The 15,181-nt window shown below is 42.9% G+C and overlaps 1 pseudogene; it reads right to left on the bottom strand.

Annotated features, from left to right (window-relative positions):
* Positions 1-13,762, bottom strand: part of LOC119321086 — a 25,905-nt pseudogene extending 12,143 nt beyond the window's left edge.
* Between the last annotated feature and the right edge of the window lie 1,419 nt (positions 13,763-15,181).

The following is a 15,181-nucleotide window of genomic DNA, read 5'->3' as shown; positions in this document are numbered from 1 at the left end:
TAGAGGGCGCGCCAGGAGGAGGAGTCCTCCTCCTAGTAGGAGTAGGACTCCCCATTTCCTACTCCTACTAGGAGGGGGAAAGGAAGGGGGAGAGGGAGAAGGAAAGGGGGGCGCCGCCCCCCCCCCCCTCCTAGTACAATTCGGACCAGAGGGGGAGGGGGCGCGCGGCCCACCCTGGCCACCCCTCTCTCTCTCCACTAAGGCCCATGAGGCCCATTACTTCTCCCGGGGGGTTCCGGTAACCCTCCAGCACTCTGATTTTCTCCGAAATCACCCGGAACACTTCCGGTGTCCGAATATAGTCGTCCAATATATCGATCTTTATGTCTCGACCATTTTGAGACTCTTTGTCATGTCTGTGATCACATCCGGGACTCCAAACAAACTTCGGTACATCAAAACTCACAAACTCATAATATAACTGTCAACATAGCGTTAAGCGTGCGGACCCTACGGGTTCAAGAACTATGTAGACATGACCTAGAAGTATTCCCGATCAATAATCAACAGTGGAACCTGGATGCCCATATAGGCTCCTACATATTCTATGAAGATCTTTATCGGTCAAACCGCATAACAACATACATTGTTCCCTTTGTCATCGGTATGTTACTTGCCCGAGATTCGATCGCCGGTATCCAATACCTAGTCAAATCTCGTTACCGGCAAGTCTCTTTACTTGTTACGTAATACATCATTCCGTAACTAACTCATTAGCTACATTGCTTGCAAGGCTTATAGTGATGTGCATTACCGAGAGGGCCCAGAGATACCTCTCCGACAATCAGAGTGACAAAACCTAATCTCGAAATACGCCAACCCAACATGTACCTTTGGAGACACCTGTAGTACTCCTTTATAATCACCCAATTATGTTGTGACGTTTGGTAGCACCCAAAGTGTTCCTCCGGTAAACGGGAGTTGCATAATCTCATAGTTACAGGAACATGTATAAGTCATGAAGAAAGCAATAGCAATATACTAAACGATCAAGTGCTAGGCTAACAGAATGGGTCATGTCAATCACATCATTCTCCTAATGATGTGATCCCGTTAATCAAATGACAACTCTTTTGTCCATGGCTAGGAAACATAACCATCTTTGATAAACGAGCTAGTCAAGTAGAGGCATACTAGTGACACTATGTTTGTCTATGTATTCACACATGTATTATGTTTCCGGTTAATACAATTCTAGCATGAATAATAAACATTTATCATGATATAAGGAAATAAATAATAACTTTATTATTGCCTCTAGGGCATATTTCCTTCAAGAAGATCCTAAGATCATTGGATGGAAGGTATGATACTGTGTGCACATTGATCCAAATGATGCCAAACTACAAATATCTCAAGCCAACGGAAGTCATTGGTAGAATCTTTGCTCATGAGATGTCACTCAAGGATAAGGAAGAACTTCACAACAAGTCAAGTGGTGCTTACAAAGCCTCATGTGAAGCCCCCACATCATCAAGTGAGAAACAAACCTTCAATGAAGAATTAAGCTTAATGGTGAAGAACTTCAACAAATTCTACAAGAGTAGAAGCAAAGAAAGAAGCTCCAAGTCAAGGTCATACAATGACAAAAGATCTTCTAGTCGAGAGCGCAATTGCTACAATTGTGGAAGACCCAGACACTATTCCAATGAGTGTATGGCACCCCACAAAAGAAGAGAAGATTCTCCTAAAAGAAGAAGTAGAAGAAAAGAATCACCACCAAGAGAGAGAAGGAGTAGAGATGATCGTTATGAACGAAGACCCTCACAGAGAAACAAGGATTCGGAAAGGAAGGACAAGTCATCAAGGAGCTACACAAAACGAAGACATCAAGCTCATGTTGGTGAATGGGTATCCGGCTCTGACTCCGACCATCACTCCGAGAGAAGCTATCACTCCGACTCCGAATATACTCAAGATGAAGGTGTTGCCGGTCTAGCACTTGTGTCAACCAACTCCTATGACATATTTGACTCACCAAATGAAGGAATTGGAAGATGCTTCATGGCCAAAGGTCCAAAGGTAACACATCCCGAGTATGTTGATTTCAATAGTGATGAAGATGACTTGCTAGGTGATGATGATTTACTTGTTGACAACTCTAGTGATGAATACTATGATGGAACGTCAATTAATCATGCTAAACAAGATAAAATGAATGACAATGATAAGGAGAAGATTGAGATTCTAACTAAAGAACTAAACACTCTTAAGTTAGCTCATGAAACTATCTTCGAGAATCATCGAGAACTTTTAAGGGCTCATGAGAAGTTATGCTTTAAAAAGCTCAATCTTGAGCAAGAGCATGAGTTCTTAAAGGCAATCAATGATGATCTTCGCAAGAAAATTTCTTCTTATATTGCCAAGCGTTTACTCTTATCCACTTACATGCCTCAAGTCAAGTCTAGTAACAAGAACAAGAAAGATTCTTCCTCTAGTAGTAGCAATAACAATGGCAAATCCAATATTGTTGCTTCTAGTAGTTCTCTTGATTCCACTAATGATTCTCTTAGCCAAGTTACACTTGAGCAAGAAAATAGCTTATTGAAGGGAATTATAGAGAAAGGTGTATACAAGAGTCTTGCCGGGAGTAAGCAATTCGAGGAAATTGTACGCAAGCAAGGAAGGCACCGGAAGAATCAAGGTGTTGGTTTTGAACGAAAGTTCAATGCCAATGGAGTTGAGTGGGAAGAAGATCAATACCCCAAGATGAAGTTTGTTCCTCAACAAGAGAAGTATGATCCTACTTCCTTCAAGGGAACACAAACGCAAGATGATCTTCCACCACAAGACCACAAGAACAAAGGCAAGGACAAGCTTCCAGAGGAGATTGATGCATTTGAAGAAGCACCTAAGGCCTTGGTCAAGTGGGTTCCCAAGACTACGTCAAGTTCTACTTAATCAAGTACAACTACAACTCCAAGGATTCCCATCAAGATGATGTGGATCCCGAAGAAGAAGAACTAGAGAGTTCTTGAGGGTGACTCCGCCAACATTCTTCACTCATATCATTACGGCAAGAACAAGTGCAATCAACTTCCACATCTTGCACTAGTTCAAGGAGTCACAAACCCTCGTGTTGGTAAGGCAAGGGACAAGGTAACCTAATGATTTCATGGACATCATCTTGTGTGTGCATCACTCTATGCCTATGGATATTCTTGTTTTGTTCCTTGTGGGACTAACCCATGTAGGTATGTTGAAAGTGCAACTCACTCCAAAAGATTGCTCCAAATGATCTACATCAACTTTGAGCATTCACATCTTCAACACCTACATGAAGTCATCATCAACAAAAGCCGAGGTTAGTTCATTCCTCTAAAAGGGGATCTCACATCTAGGGGGAGCTTAACTCTAAGAATTGAGTCAAAGCAACTCTAATGGTATGAACACATCAATGCATTATGTAAAAGTGGTAACCCCACTTGAGCTTAAACGATGAGTATGACCTATGCTCAAATGTTCTCATTTGACTCCTAAGTCAATATACTCATATATAGATGACCTAGTCATCACCAATTGTTTGATAGATGCTAGATTTGGTTGTGCATGCTTTGCCACATATTTCATTTGTCATTTTATTGTGTGAGCATGTTGGTTGCATATTTAACTCATTCAAGGACATCCACTTGTTGTTTTGATTGATTTGTTTCTTTTTCTTTGGCCAAGTGGATGGACAAGAATGCCTAAGAACCTTCTCTAGCTATCTATGCTTTTCTCGTCTCAAACTCTATTCATGCTACATCAAAAAAATTGATCAAGTTAGATTCGAACCACTCTGTGTGAGGAGCACTCGGAGTCCCCGATTCGTCAGAGGCTTAAACTTCCAAAACTTCTTTGTCATTCTCGGTCTGACTGATTCCTCCATTTCGGTCCCACCGAGATCACTAAGTCGATCTAGGTTTTCAATCTCGGTGCAACCGATTTGAACTTTTCGGTCCCACCGAGTGGCAGTAACTGTATATAGTTATGCATCTCGGTGTCACTGAGTTGTTCCACTCGGTCACACCGACAGGGTCGGGCTATATATAGTCACGGGCAAAAATTTGGAAATTCCTCCAAACCCCTTCGCCCACGCATTGCTCACTCTGCCTCCAGGGTCTCCGGATCGTCTCCTCATCGCCAGCCGCCTCCTGTCGCTGGTCTCCGCCGCCGTCAACGGATTTCACCCCCGCCGTTGCCACCGTAGCGAGTTCACCGCCGAACTAGGGTATGGACTCGATCACAGTGCTATCTTCGTCTGATTCCTAGCACATTGTGTTCATCATGTATCTTGCCACGATTGAAACACTCCTATCCAGTCAATGTGATCCTTAGAATAGATGCGATTCAAAAATTTAGGGTTAGGTTTCCGCCGAAACCATCTCGGACCCACCGAGTTGAAAAACTCGGTCCCACCGATTTGGCTAACACCATTGCACAAGTAAGTCTCGGTCTGACCAAGAAATACAAATCGGTGTGACCAATTTTAGAGCTTTATGAAACCCTAGCAGTCTCGGTGCCACCGAACTGTGACTCGGTCTGACCGAGTTCACTAGTTTAGGTTCCAAAACTGCTTCGGTATCAACGAGTTTGAAAATCGGTAGATCCGAAATGCTTTCTGTGGAAACTAAAACTAAGTTTTTTGAATCATTCTTTTGCAAAAATCTCTACATTTTGTGATGCTCATCCACTCTATCTCATCTATAACTATTCACAGGGTCAGCAGTCAGTGTTTTGCAGCATGTCAGACCAAACTGACAGTCTGAACAGGGAAGAAGAGCAGATTCACATGAGTGAGGGCACTAGTCCCTCAAGTACTTCAGATGAAGGGAGCAAAAGTACTCCTAGCAATTTGCCCAAAGCAGCCACAAGAGCAAGAAGGAAGAGAACCTCAGACTCAGAGGATGAGGACTATGTGGCAGCAGAAGATGAGGCTACTTCCAAGAAGGTAGTGCTCAAAAAGGAGTATGGCTCAACAAAGAACATAAAGCCAGGTATGAAGATCAAAAGGCCAGCAGGTAGACAACCAATGTCCAAAGCCAGAGCATCAACTCAAGTACCTGAAATGCCTGAAGAGCCAGTTGCAGAAGGAAAGAAAAGGAAGGAAAGGGTCAAGAAGACCATGGCCAGAGTTGTTGGTCAACCTTCCATGATGGAAGAGGAAGAAGAGGTTGCTGCACCAGCACCCAAGGCACAGAAGCTTATGGGTGATGCTATAAAGTCAGGGGCTGCAACATGAAAGCCCAAAGAAGCACCCAAAGCTGCCCCCAAGCCCAATATTGCACCAAAGAGGAATACCATGAGTATACCAGCAGCTGAGATGAACAAGGCTCCAATGCCTGATATTGCTGCTGAGGAAGATGAAGAAGGGAAGATCCTAAGAAAGCTCAAACCCAAGATTCCAGACCACAACGATGCTCATCTAGTGGCTGAAAATATGAAGCTTAGGAAGGATGCAGGGTTGAGGCTATGGAGATTGTCTGATCCATATGCCACCAGGAGAAGAACTGCTGTAGATTACAGGTTCCACACCAAGGAGCAGCAGGACTTCTATGAGACCATCTTATTGGATAAGAAGCCCATAGTGTGTGATATGAGATGGGTCGACTGGACCTACATGAAGGAAAATGAAGAACACTATCCTGGAGTGCAAGACAGTTTCATTGCTTGTGGAGTTGTAGATTTTGTTGGGCAGAAGCTCACCAACTGGAATGATGAACTCATTATGCAATTCTACTCCACAGCACATTTCTATCCAGATGGCAGGATAGTTTGGATGTCAGAAGGAACGAGGTACCGGTCAACCATAGAAGAACGGGCCAATCTGATTCATGCCCCCAAGGAGAGTGAAGATGACTTGGACATCTATGCCAAGAAGAAAATGGATCATAACTCAATGTCACATATGTACAAGGAGATCCCAGATGAAGCCCTTGAGACCTTCAAGTTTGGATCAGTTCATTTTCTTCTGTCGGGGCTGCCTACAATCAACCAGATCTTAAGGCACACTCTTTTGCCCAAATCAGGTGACCACAACATGATTAGAGGGCATGCAATTAAATTGATACATATATTTGATGTGCCCCAGAAGTTCAAGGTCATGAGCCTTATGGTTGAAACAATCAAGAGGACTGCAGCAGACCAGAAGAGGAGTTGTGGATATGCTCCACAGATTCAGGAGTTGATTAACTCAAAGATGGGCACGGGAAAGTATCTGTTGGATAAGGAACATTTTGCTCTCTATCCAGACTTTGAGGACAATCAAGTTGTCATGAATGAGAATGAATCATCATCAGTGCAAGCTCAAGAGAAGAAGGAGAAAGCAAGGAAAGAGAAGGCTGCCAAGATGCCAACTCAAGCAAAGGCATCTGAGTATTTCTTGAAGAACAAACAGGAGCAGCTTGGTTACTTGATAGCATCATCACTGAGGATTGAGAAGGGGTTGGCCACCCTGACTCAAAACCAGGAGAGCCTGGAAAGAATCATGGAACAAAAATTCTATGATCTTGATGTCAAAGTAACTGAGATTCAGTCAGTTGTGGAGATCCTGCAGGATGACATGCAGGAGAAGAAGGGCAGGACAACTACAGATGCATTTGCCAAAGTGCCTAGAGCTCAGAGGTCAACTGCAGTACCTGTGACAGACACCAGAGCCACATCATCTGCACCAGCTACAGCTCCTACAGCTCCAGGGCAACCAGCTCCAGCACCAACTCCTCCAGCTCCCTCTACATCAACTGAAGCCTTCATTCTTGGAGTTATCCGGACACCACCAACAGAAGACCAAGCCTGAGAGACGATATAGTCCTATGCATTTTCTATGAACTTTTTGGTAACTTGTTGCCAAAGGGGGAGAAAAATGTATAGATCATAGGCTTCGAGAGAGAGAGAGATTTGCTGTTTTTTGTTCTCTCTTGTCTTCTTGGTTGAACTTCGTTTACTTTTGATTGCTTGAGATACAATGCATTACCTGCGAGACATTGATGATCATGTGTTTGATCATAAGCTACACTTATGCTTGATTATATGATATTATCTTACCTATCCTTATATGATCATTCACTTTGCTTGGTGATGAATGCATATATTCAACCTTTATTATTTTCAGCGCTCCATCAAGATGTATGTGACATGGAAGAGTAACCCATGAGCCTAATTCCTTGTGCATTTGCAGTCCAAAGCAAATCTTAAACTATGCACAAATTTAGGGGGAGCTCTTTCTTATCACATACTTCTCAAAGCGACGATGTTTTTCAATCTTATTATCATTTGTCGAAGCTTTGATCTATATGTTGTCATCAATTACCAAAAAGGGGGAGATTGAAAGTGCAACTATCCCTAGGTGGTTTTGGTAATTCATAACAACATTTAGCTCATTGAGCTAATGCTATTCGAAGACATATATTTCAGGAAAGCTCAATGAATGGCATGGCATGGATGATGAAAGTCGATCCCTCAAAAATATCAAGGACAAAGGATTGGCTCAAGCTCAAAAGCTCAAGACTCTTCATTTTACATTTTAAGTGATCCAAGATCACATTGAGTCTATAGGAAAAGCCAATACTATCAAGGAGGGATGAGGTGTTGCTTAATGAGCCTCTTGCTTGATGTGCTTAGTGATATGCTCCAAAACCCTCAACTACTTTCTCACATCCACATATGACCTAAACCTAAAGTCAAAATCGGTCATACCGATTCTTTCTATCCAGCGCCACCGAGTTCAAATGTCATAGCCACTACCACAAACCCTAGGCAAATCGGTCTCACCGATAGGGATCTCGGTCTCACCGAGATGGAATTGTAATCTCTCTGTTTCCCTTCGTAACGTTTCGGTCTAACCGAAGTGAGCGATCAGTCCCACCGAGATTGCAATGTAAACTCTATGTTTCCCTTTTGTAACATTTCGGTCTCACCGAAAAGAGCAAATCGGTCCCACCGAGTTTACCTGACCAACTCTCTGGTTAGCTAATTACCAAAATCGGTTTCACCGAGTTTGTGGAATCGGTCTCACCGAGATTACGTTATGCCCTAACCCTAACCATATCGGTCCTACCGAGTTGCATGTCGGTCCCACCGAAAATCCTAACGGTCACTAGGTTTACTAAATCGGTCTGACCGAGTTTGTTGATTCGGTCCCACCGAGATTGGTAAATTGTGTGCAATGCTTAGATTTTGTGTGGAGGCTATATATACCCCTCCACCTCCTCTTCATTCGTGGAGAGAGCCATCAGAACAAACCTACACTTCCAACTTACCAGTTCTGAGAGAGAACTACCTACTCATGTGTTGAGACCAAGATATTCCATTCCTACCACATGAATCTTGATCTATAGCCTTTCCCAAGTTGCTTTCCACTCAAATCCTCTTTCCACCGGATCCAAATCCTATGAGAGAGAGTTGAGTGTTGGGGAGACTATCATTTGAAGCACAAGAGCAAGGAGTTCATCATCAATGCACCATTTTTTACTTCTTGGAGAGTGGTGTCTCCTAGATTGGCTAGGTGTCACTTGGGAGCCTCCGACAAGATTGTGGAGTTGAACCAAGGAGTTTGTAAGGGCAAGGAGATCGCCTACTTCGTGAAGATCTACCGCTAGTGAGGCAAGTCCTTCGTGGGCGACGGCCATGGTGGGATAGACAAGGTTGCTTCTTCGTGGACCCTTCTTGGGTGGAGCCCTCCGTGGACTCGCGCAACCGTTACCCTTCATGGGTTGAAGTCTCCATCAACGTGGATGTACAATAGCACCACCTATCGGAACCACGCCAAAAACATCCGTGTCTCCAACTGCGTTTGAATCCTCCAAACCCTTCCCTTTCCTTTCTTGCAAGTTGCATGCTTTAATTTCCGCTGCCCATATACTCTTTGCATGCTTGCTTAATTTGTGTGTTGATTGCTTGACTTGTCCAAAGATTGCTAAAATCTGTCAAACTCTAAAATTGGGAAAAGGTTAAGTTTTTAATTGGTCAAGTAGTCTAATCACCCCCCCCCCTCTAGACATACTTCAAGGTCCTACAGAAGTAATCATCATATTTTTACAAAACCAGCATGCAATGCAGACATATATACTCATACAAGAAGATCACTGCCTGCAGTTTTATTTAGATGACATACACTGCAAAAATCTTAAGAGAAAATAACTGCACCGAGCAATTTACTTCATGATTAAGCAAGCAAGTAGACATGGCATCAAATCAAACACAAGCATAAAATATCTGTCAATCTGCATCATCAGTAGAGCTACACAGCAGCAGGGCATTTCAGCATTATTTAACCCTTCAAATATTTTGTCAGAGTACCTGCCACGAGTCTACACTCTACAGTAAACACAACTATAGTTTTCAGCAAACGAAACACGAATCTGGGGTACCAACCGTTCAAAAACACAACAAAACCGCATCTAAACAGCAGGGTTCCAGAAATCACAATACAAACTTGTGCATCTCACAGCTGAATCACACATATTTAATCTAAATAAAACTGGACTAACTACCCAATAATCAACCTCTTTAGCTCCAGTATTTTCAACCTGACCAATTTAGCTCCAATATTTTCAACCTGATCATGACAAAAGTTCAGTCAGGACTAAATATGTTACAAAAGTACAGGGAAACAAAACTCTAGTGCTGTACAAGAGTTGTTGCAACCTCCGTATTAACTACACAAAAATAAGAATTGCTGCAAATCCTTGTGAATCACTACAAACAGGCCTTAAATTTCCTTGTTGGTGCCCCAAAATAGGGGGTCTGAACTCTCAAACAAGTCCCAGATTTCAATATATGATGATCCTATACCGGAATATCAAGAAAATCAACAGTGATGTTTATGCGCAACAAGTCGACAGCGGGAGACGTACTGAATAATAGAAAGAGGATTCTAACGGTTGGTATTGCAACTCTCTCGGACGAGTACTAACTAGAAAGAGCACCATGGGGACGGGGAGGGTTGGATGGAAATCTCACCAGGATGAGGTCGAAGATGAAGGGGTCGAGGCCGAGCAGGGCATAGATGAACCGGGAGGTGCCGAAGAGGAACACGGACAGGGACAGCAGGAACGTCATGAACTCCATCCCTCTTCGACCAACCTCTGCACAAGCACAACCACACGCATGGCTCATGACTCAGTAGTCAGTGCGTACACCAAACTGTTGACTATGGATTTCAGACATGTGTGCTTGCGTACCGTGAAGACGGTGATCCGTGAAGCTGATCGAGACGTCGACGCAGGGCACGACGATGGCGCCAAGCCACGATGCCACCACCGAGGATGACGAGGGAGAAGACCAGGACCCCCGCTCGCAGTCGGTGGTGGCGACCATCTCCACGACGGCCTCCGTCTCGGGCCGTGGGATGAGCACGCCGTCCCGGACGGTGACCACCAGGTCCTTCCAGTGCTTGTTCCCGAGCGGCGCGCTGGACGAGGAAGGGGCGGAGGCGTCGGCGAGGAGCCAGCAGAGATGGCGGTGGAGGTGCGGCGCCGAGGGCGGGACGAGCGCGGCGGCCATGCGGCGGAGGGTGCCGACCGAGGCCTCCGAGACGGGCGGAGGAAGAGCGGTGGACGTCCTCTGGGAGGCAAGGAGGAGCGGGTGGTGGTGCGCGGGCGCAGGCAGCGGTGTCGGATCTGAATCGGCGGGGTGGCGGCGGCGATGTGGGAGAGGGAGCGCGTGAGGTGGATCTGGAGTTCTAGGGTTCGTGGGGTGAGAGGGTGAGGGAGTTTTCTTTTTTCTTTTTCTCTTTTTGAGACAAATAGGGGGAGGGGTGAGGGAGAAAGGGCTGTCGTCCGATCCGAGAGCATCCGACGGTGTTTGTGCACAATCCGCGTGACATGTCCATGGACCAATTAGAACCGAGTACACGTTATGACCTTCTAAATTGGTCGTAATTGACTAAAAATAAGATGTTAAACCATATTTTATCAAAAAAGGTGTTGAATCATATAAACAATTTTATGATATGAGAAATTCAAAAAGAAACATTCTCATTGTGTCACCAAATGTGACATAGTTTTTAGGAAAACTAACAAACTTGTAATTGGAATAAGACAAATATCTTTTAAAAATTGTTATGAGAAATGAGTTTTTAGGGGGGGGGTCATTTTCTATTTTCGGAGTGCCAAAAAAATTTACAGCACCACTCCATTTTACAAAACTATAAGACTGCATTTTATGTACAGTTGACCAAATCTTTAGATGTAAAATTCTTTCGATCCACCTCTCATCAAAAAGACAAATTATGTTTCAAAAAAGCATCTACCTCGGCATTCTTTTGTTTTTCTTCTACTTTTTCACATGAAAAATTCAAAGAAATGATCTCATATTATGCACAATGGTGCATCTTGAAATGGCAAACAATGTTACCTAAGGAAGTTTTTATTTTCTTTGCACGGAAAATTCATTTTTCATTTTTCGAGTGCCCGAAAAGAGGCTTTTTTGTGAAGGACCTACCAAATATTTGTTGCAAAATTTTACTAAATCAATTTTCTAAAATACTAGGACATATTTGATGAACAATTGACCAAATGGTTGGGTGTAAAAAGTTTTGATCCACCTCTCGTGAAAAAGACAAATTCCCGCCGATTCAGTAGGAAGCGGGTCAAATTTTAACTATAGCTACCTCATAGTTTGCTCTTTATTTTTTCTAAAAATCATTTCTGGGTACATAAGTATCTATTTAATCAGAGGAACACCAACAAAATTCCAAGATTCAACCACTAGCTAGGAAAGGTCATTCCCGCCGTTTTGAACGCATTTTGAAACGGGCATAAAAAATTCAAAAACAAATCAAAAAATTGTGAATCCTTCGCATTGTGTCATTATATGTGTCCAAGTTCCCAGGAAAAATAATAAACTTGTAATACGGCAATTATTTTAAAAAAAGTGTTCTAAAAAAGAGCTATCACGTGTGGAGATCAATGGCTTTCAAGCCAAATGATCAATCTTATGGCCACATTCATGGCATATTTTGTTCAAATGATCTCATATTGTGCACAAGGGTGCATATTGGAATGGCAAACAATATTGCCTCAGGAAGTTTTCATTTTCTTTGGACGAAAAAACCATTTTCCATTTTTCGAGTGCCCAAAAGGAGGTTTTTTTGTGAAGGACCTACCAAATAATTGTTGCAAAATTGGACCAAATCATTTTTCTAAAATACTAGGACATATTTAATGCACAATTGACCAAATGGTTGGGTGTGAAAAGTTTTGATCCACCTCTCATGAAAAATACAAATTTCCGCCGATTCAGTTGGAAGCAGGTCAAATTTGAACTGTAGCTGCCTCGTAGTTTGCTCTTTATTTTTTTCCAAAAATCATTTCTAGGTACATAAGTATCTATTTAATAAGAGAAACACCAAAAAAATCCAAGATTCAACCACTTGCTAGGAACGGTCATTCCCGTCGTTTTGACCGCATTTCGAAACGGCCATAAAAATTCAAAAAAAACTAAAAAATTGGGAAACCTTCGCATTGTGTCATTACATGTGACCAAGTTCCCAGGAAAAATAACAAACTTGTAATACGGCAATTATTTTAAAAAAGTGTTCTCAGAAACGAGCTATCACGTGTGGAGATCAATGGCTTTCAAGTCAAATGATCAATCTTATGGCCACATTCATGGCATAGTTTGTTCAAATGATCCCATATTGTGCACAAGGGTGCATATTGGAATGGCAAACAATGTTGCCTAAGGAAGTTTTCATTTTCTTTGGACGAAAAAACCATTTTCCATTTTTCGAGTGCCCAAAAGGAGGTTTTTTTGTGAAGGACCTACCAAATAATTGTTGCAAAATTGTACCAAATCATTTTTCTAAAATACTAGGACATATTTAATGCACAATTGACCAAATGGTTGGGTGTAAAAAGTTTTGATCCACCTCTCGTGAAAAAGACAAATTTCCGCCGATTCAGTTGGAAGCGGGTCAAATTTGAATTGTAGCTGCCTTGTAGTTTGCTCTTTATTTTTTCCAAAAATCATTTCTAGGTACATAAGTATCTATTTAATTAGAGAAACACCAAAAAATTCCAAGATTCAACCACTAGCTAGGAACGGTCATTCCCGCCGTTTTGACCGCATTTTGAAACGGGCATAAACAATTCAAAAAAAATCAAAAAATTGGGAAACCTTCGCATTGTGTCATTATATGTGGCCAAGTTCCCAGGAAAAATAACAAACTTGTAATACGGCAATTATTTTAAAAAAAGTATTCTCAGAAATGAGCTATCACGTGTGGAGATCAATGGCTTTCAAGCCAAATGATCAATCTTATGGCCACATTCATGGCATAGTTTGTTCAAATGATCTCATATTGTGCACAAGGGTGCATATTGGAATGGCAAACAATGTTCCCTAAGGAAGTTTTCATTTTCTTTGGACGAAAAAACCATTTTCCATTTTTCGGGTGATCAAAAGGAGTGTTTTTTGTGAAGGACCTCCCAAATAATTGTTGGAAAATTGGACCAAATCATTTTTCTAATATACTAGGACATATTTAATGCACAATTGATGAAATGGTTGGGTGTAAAAAGTTTTGATCCACCTTTCGTGAAAAAGACAAATTTCCACTAATTCAGCTGGAAGCGTGTCAAATTTGAACTGCAGCTGCCTCATAGTTTGCTATTTATTTTTTCCAAAAATCATTTCTAGTTACATAAGTACCTATTTAATCAAAAATACGTGGTTTGGTGGCGATACGTCGAGGTTTGGGCGGTGGCCGAGGCCCCCAACTCTAGAGCGCGTAAACTCGCATGTCGGCCGCATGATCACCGCGTGATCGTGGCGTTGCCATGTGTTCTGGGAAGCCTTGGCATGTATAGTGGGTTGGGCACTCCCCAGGTAGGTGCTAGGAAGAAAATTACAACATAAGATTCTCACGAGGAGACCGATCGATGCTCAAACATGAATTAGCAGCCAAGTGTTTGATTAGCGGTACGGGAAATGTACATGGCTAATGGGCGTGAGTTTTGGCTGAGGATGATCAATTACTAAGAAGACCGTCTTCACAAATTTTCAGCTCAAAAGGAGGAGCCTAGGCGGTACTTGCTTTGCAAAGTACCACACTGGACATAAATACGAATGTTGAAGCTGTGCTCAAAATAATGAATGGATTGAGGTGGAATTTGGTGGAGGATGGTTATTTGGGCATAGGGAAGCACCGTAGAAAATTGATACTATTTGGACATGCCAAAGTGGTACGTCCTTCACAAGGTGTTGTTCTGAACAGAATAGGAAAATGAATATTGTTGAGTTATTTTTGAACTAGGCAAGGAAGGTTTTTGACATATTTGATGAAGATATGATCCAAACAATTTATGAGAATTTTTTGGGAATTTTTGGAATAACAAAAATATAGGTTGCTTCATAACTTAGGGCAAAAAATGACACATGGACATGACACATAGGCAAAACTGATGAGATGGCGCCTAGTCATCACAACCCACCACAATCTACAAGGTTATGACCATCTATATTGGTCGTTAACAACTAGAAATAAGGAAGCGGACCAGCACTGTTTGCTTTATGACCATTTCATGTAAGGAAATTACAACCTTTCTGACCAAAATGGTCTCAATGGTTTAGGGTTTGGAGCCCCCCGAACAGCTTTTGACCAATTGGTCTCAAATGGTCATAGATCTATGACTAATTCTTCCAGGTTCACTGACAAAAGGTCACTAGTTGACATATTTCTTGTAGTGCGTTTTTTAATGTGTTAGACCATGCATCTGCAGTCCGGCCCAGTCCAACATCGAGTTATCCTCCTCTTCGAAGGGGTCGTTGGATCCGTCGGCGATGAACAGTGGGTCCCTTCCAATGCCTACCTGCCATAAGGCCGCGGACAATGCTGAGGTGTGTCTCGAAGGATACCGGGCCAAGGGGAGGTCGTTCTGGTGATGCCGGAGGAGAGAAGCCCGGTTGCCGAGCACATGGGGGGAAAGACCCCTGCAGACCCCGATGATGATGGCCGAGTCCAGTTTGGCCCTCAGCCGGATACAGCTCCGGAGACCCAAGTGGCTCAGGGTTTGGGCAGGCGGCCTCTCCCGAATGAGGGGGGCAAGCCGCCTCCGCCGGTGACCTCCGTCCATCCAGAGGCACCGGATAGATTGCTGGAAGAACTCGGTACTCTTATGAGTACGATGATAGAGAAAGTCCATTCCGCCAAAAACAGACTGACTGAAACCTGCCTTAGCCTTCTGACAGGCTTTGAGGT

The sequence above is a fragment of the Triticum dicoccoides genome, chromosome 6B, assembly GCF_002162155.2.
Source record: "Triticum dicoccoides isolate Atlit2015 ecotype Zavitan chromosome 6B, WEW_v2.0, whole genome shotgun sequence".
NCBI classification, from domain to species: Eukaryota; Viridiplantae; Streptophyta; class Magnoliopsida; order Poales; family Poaceae; genus Triticum; species Triticum dicoccoides.
Note: the sequence above shows the minus strand (reverse complement) of the source record. Positions and strands in the feature narration are given on the sequence as shown.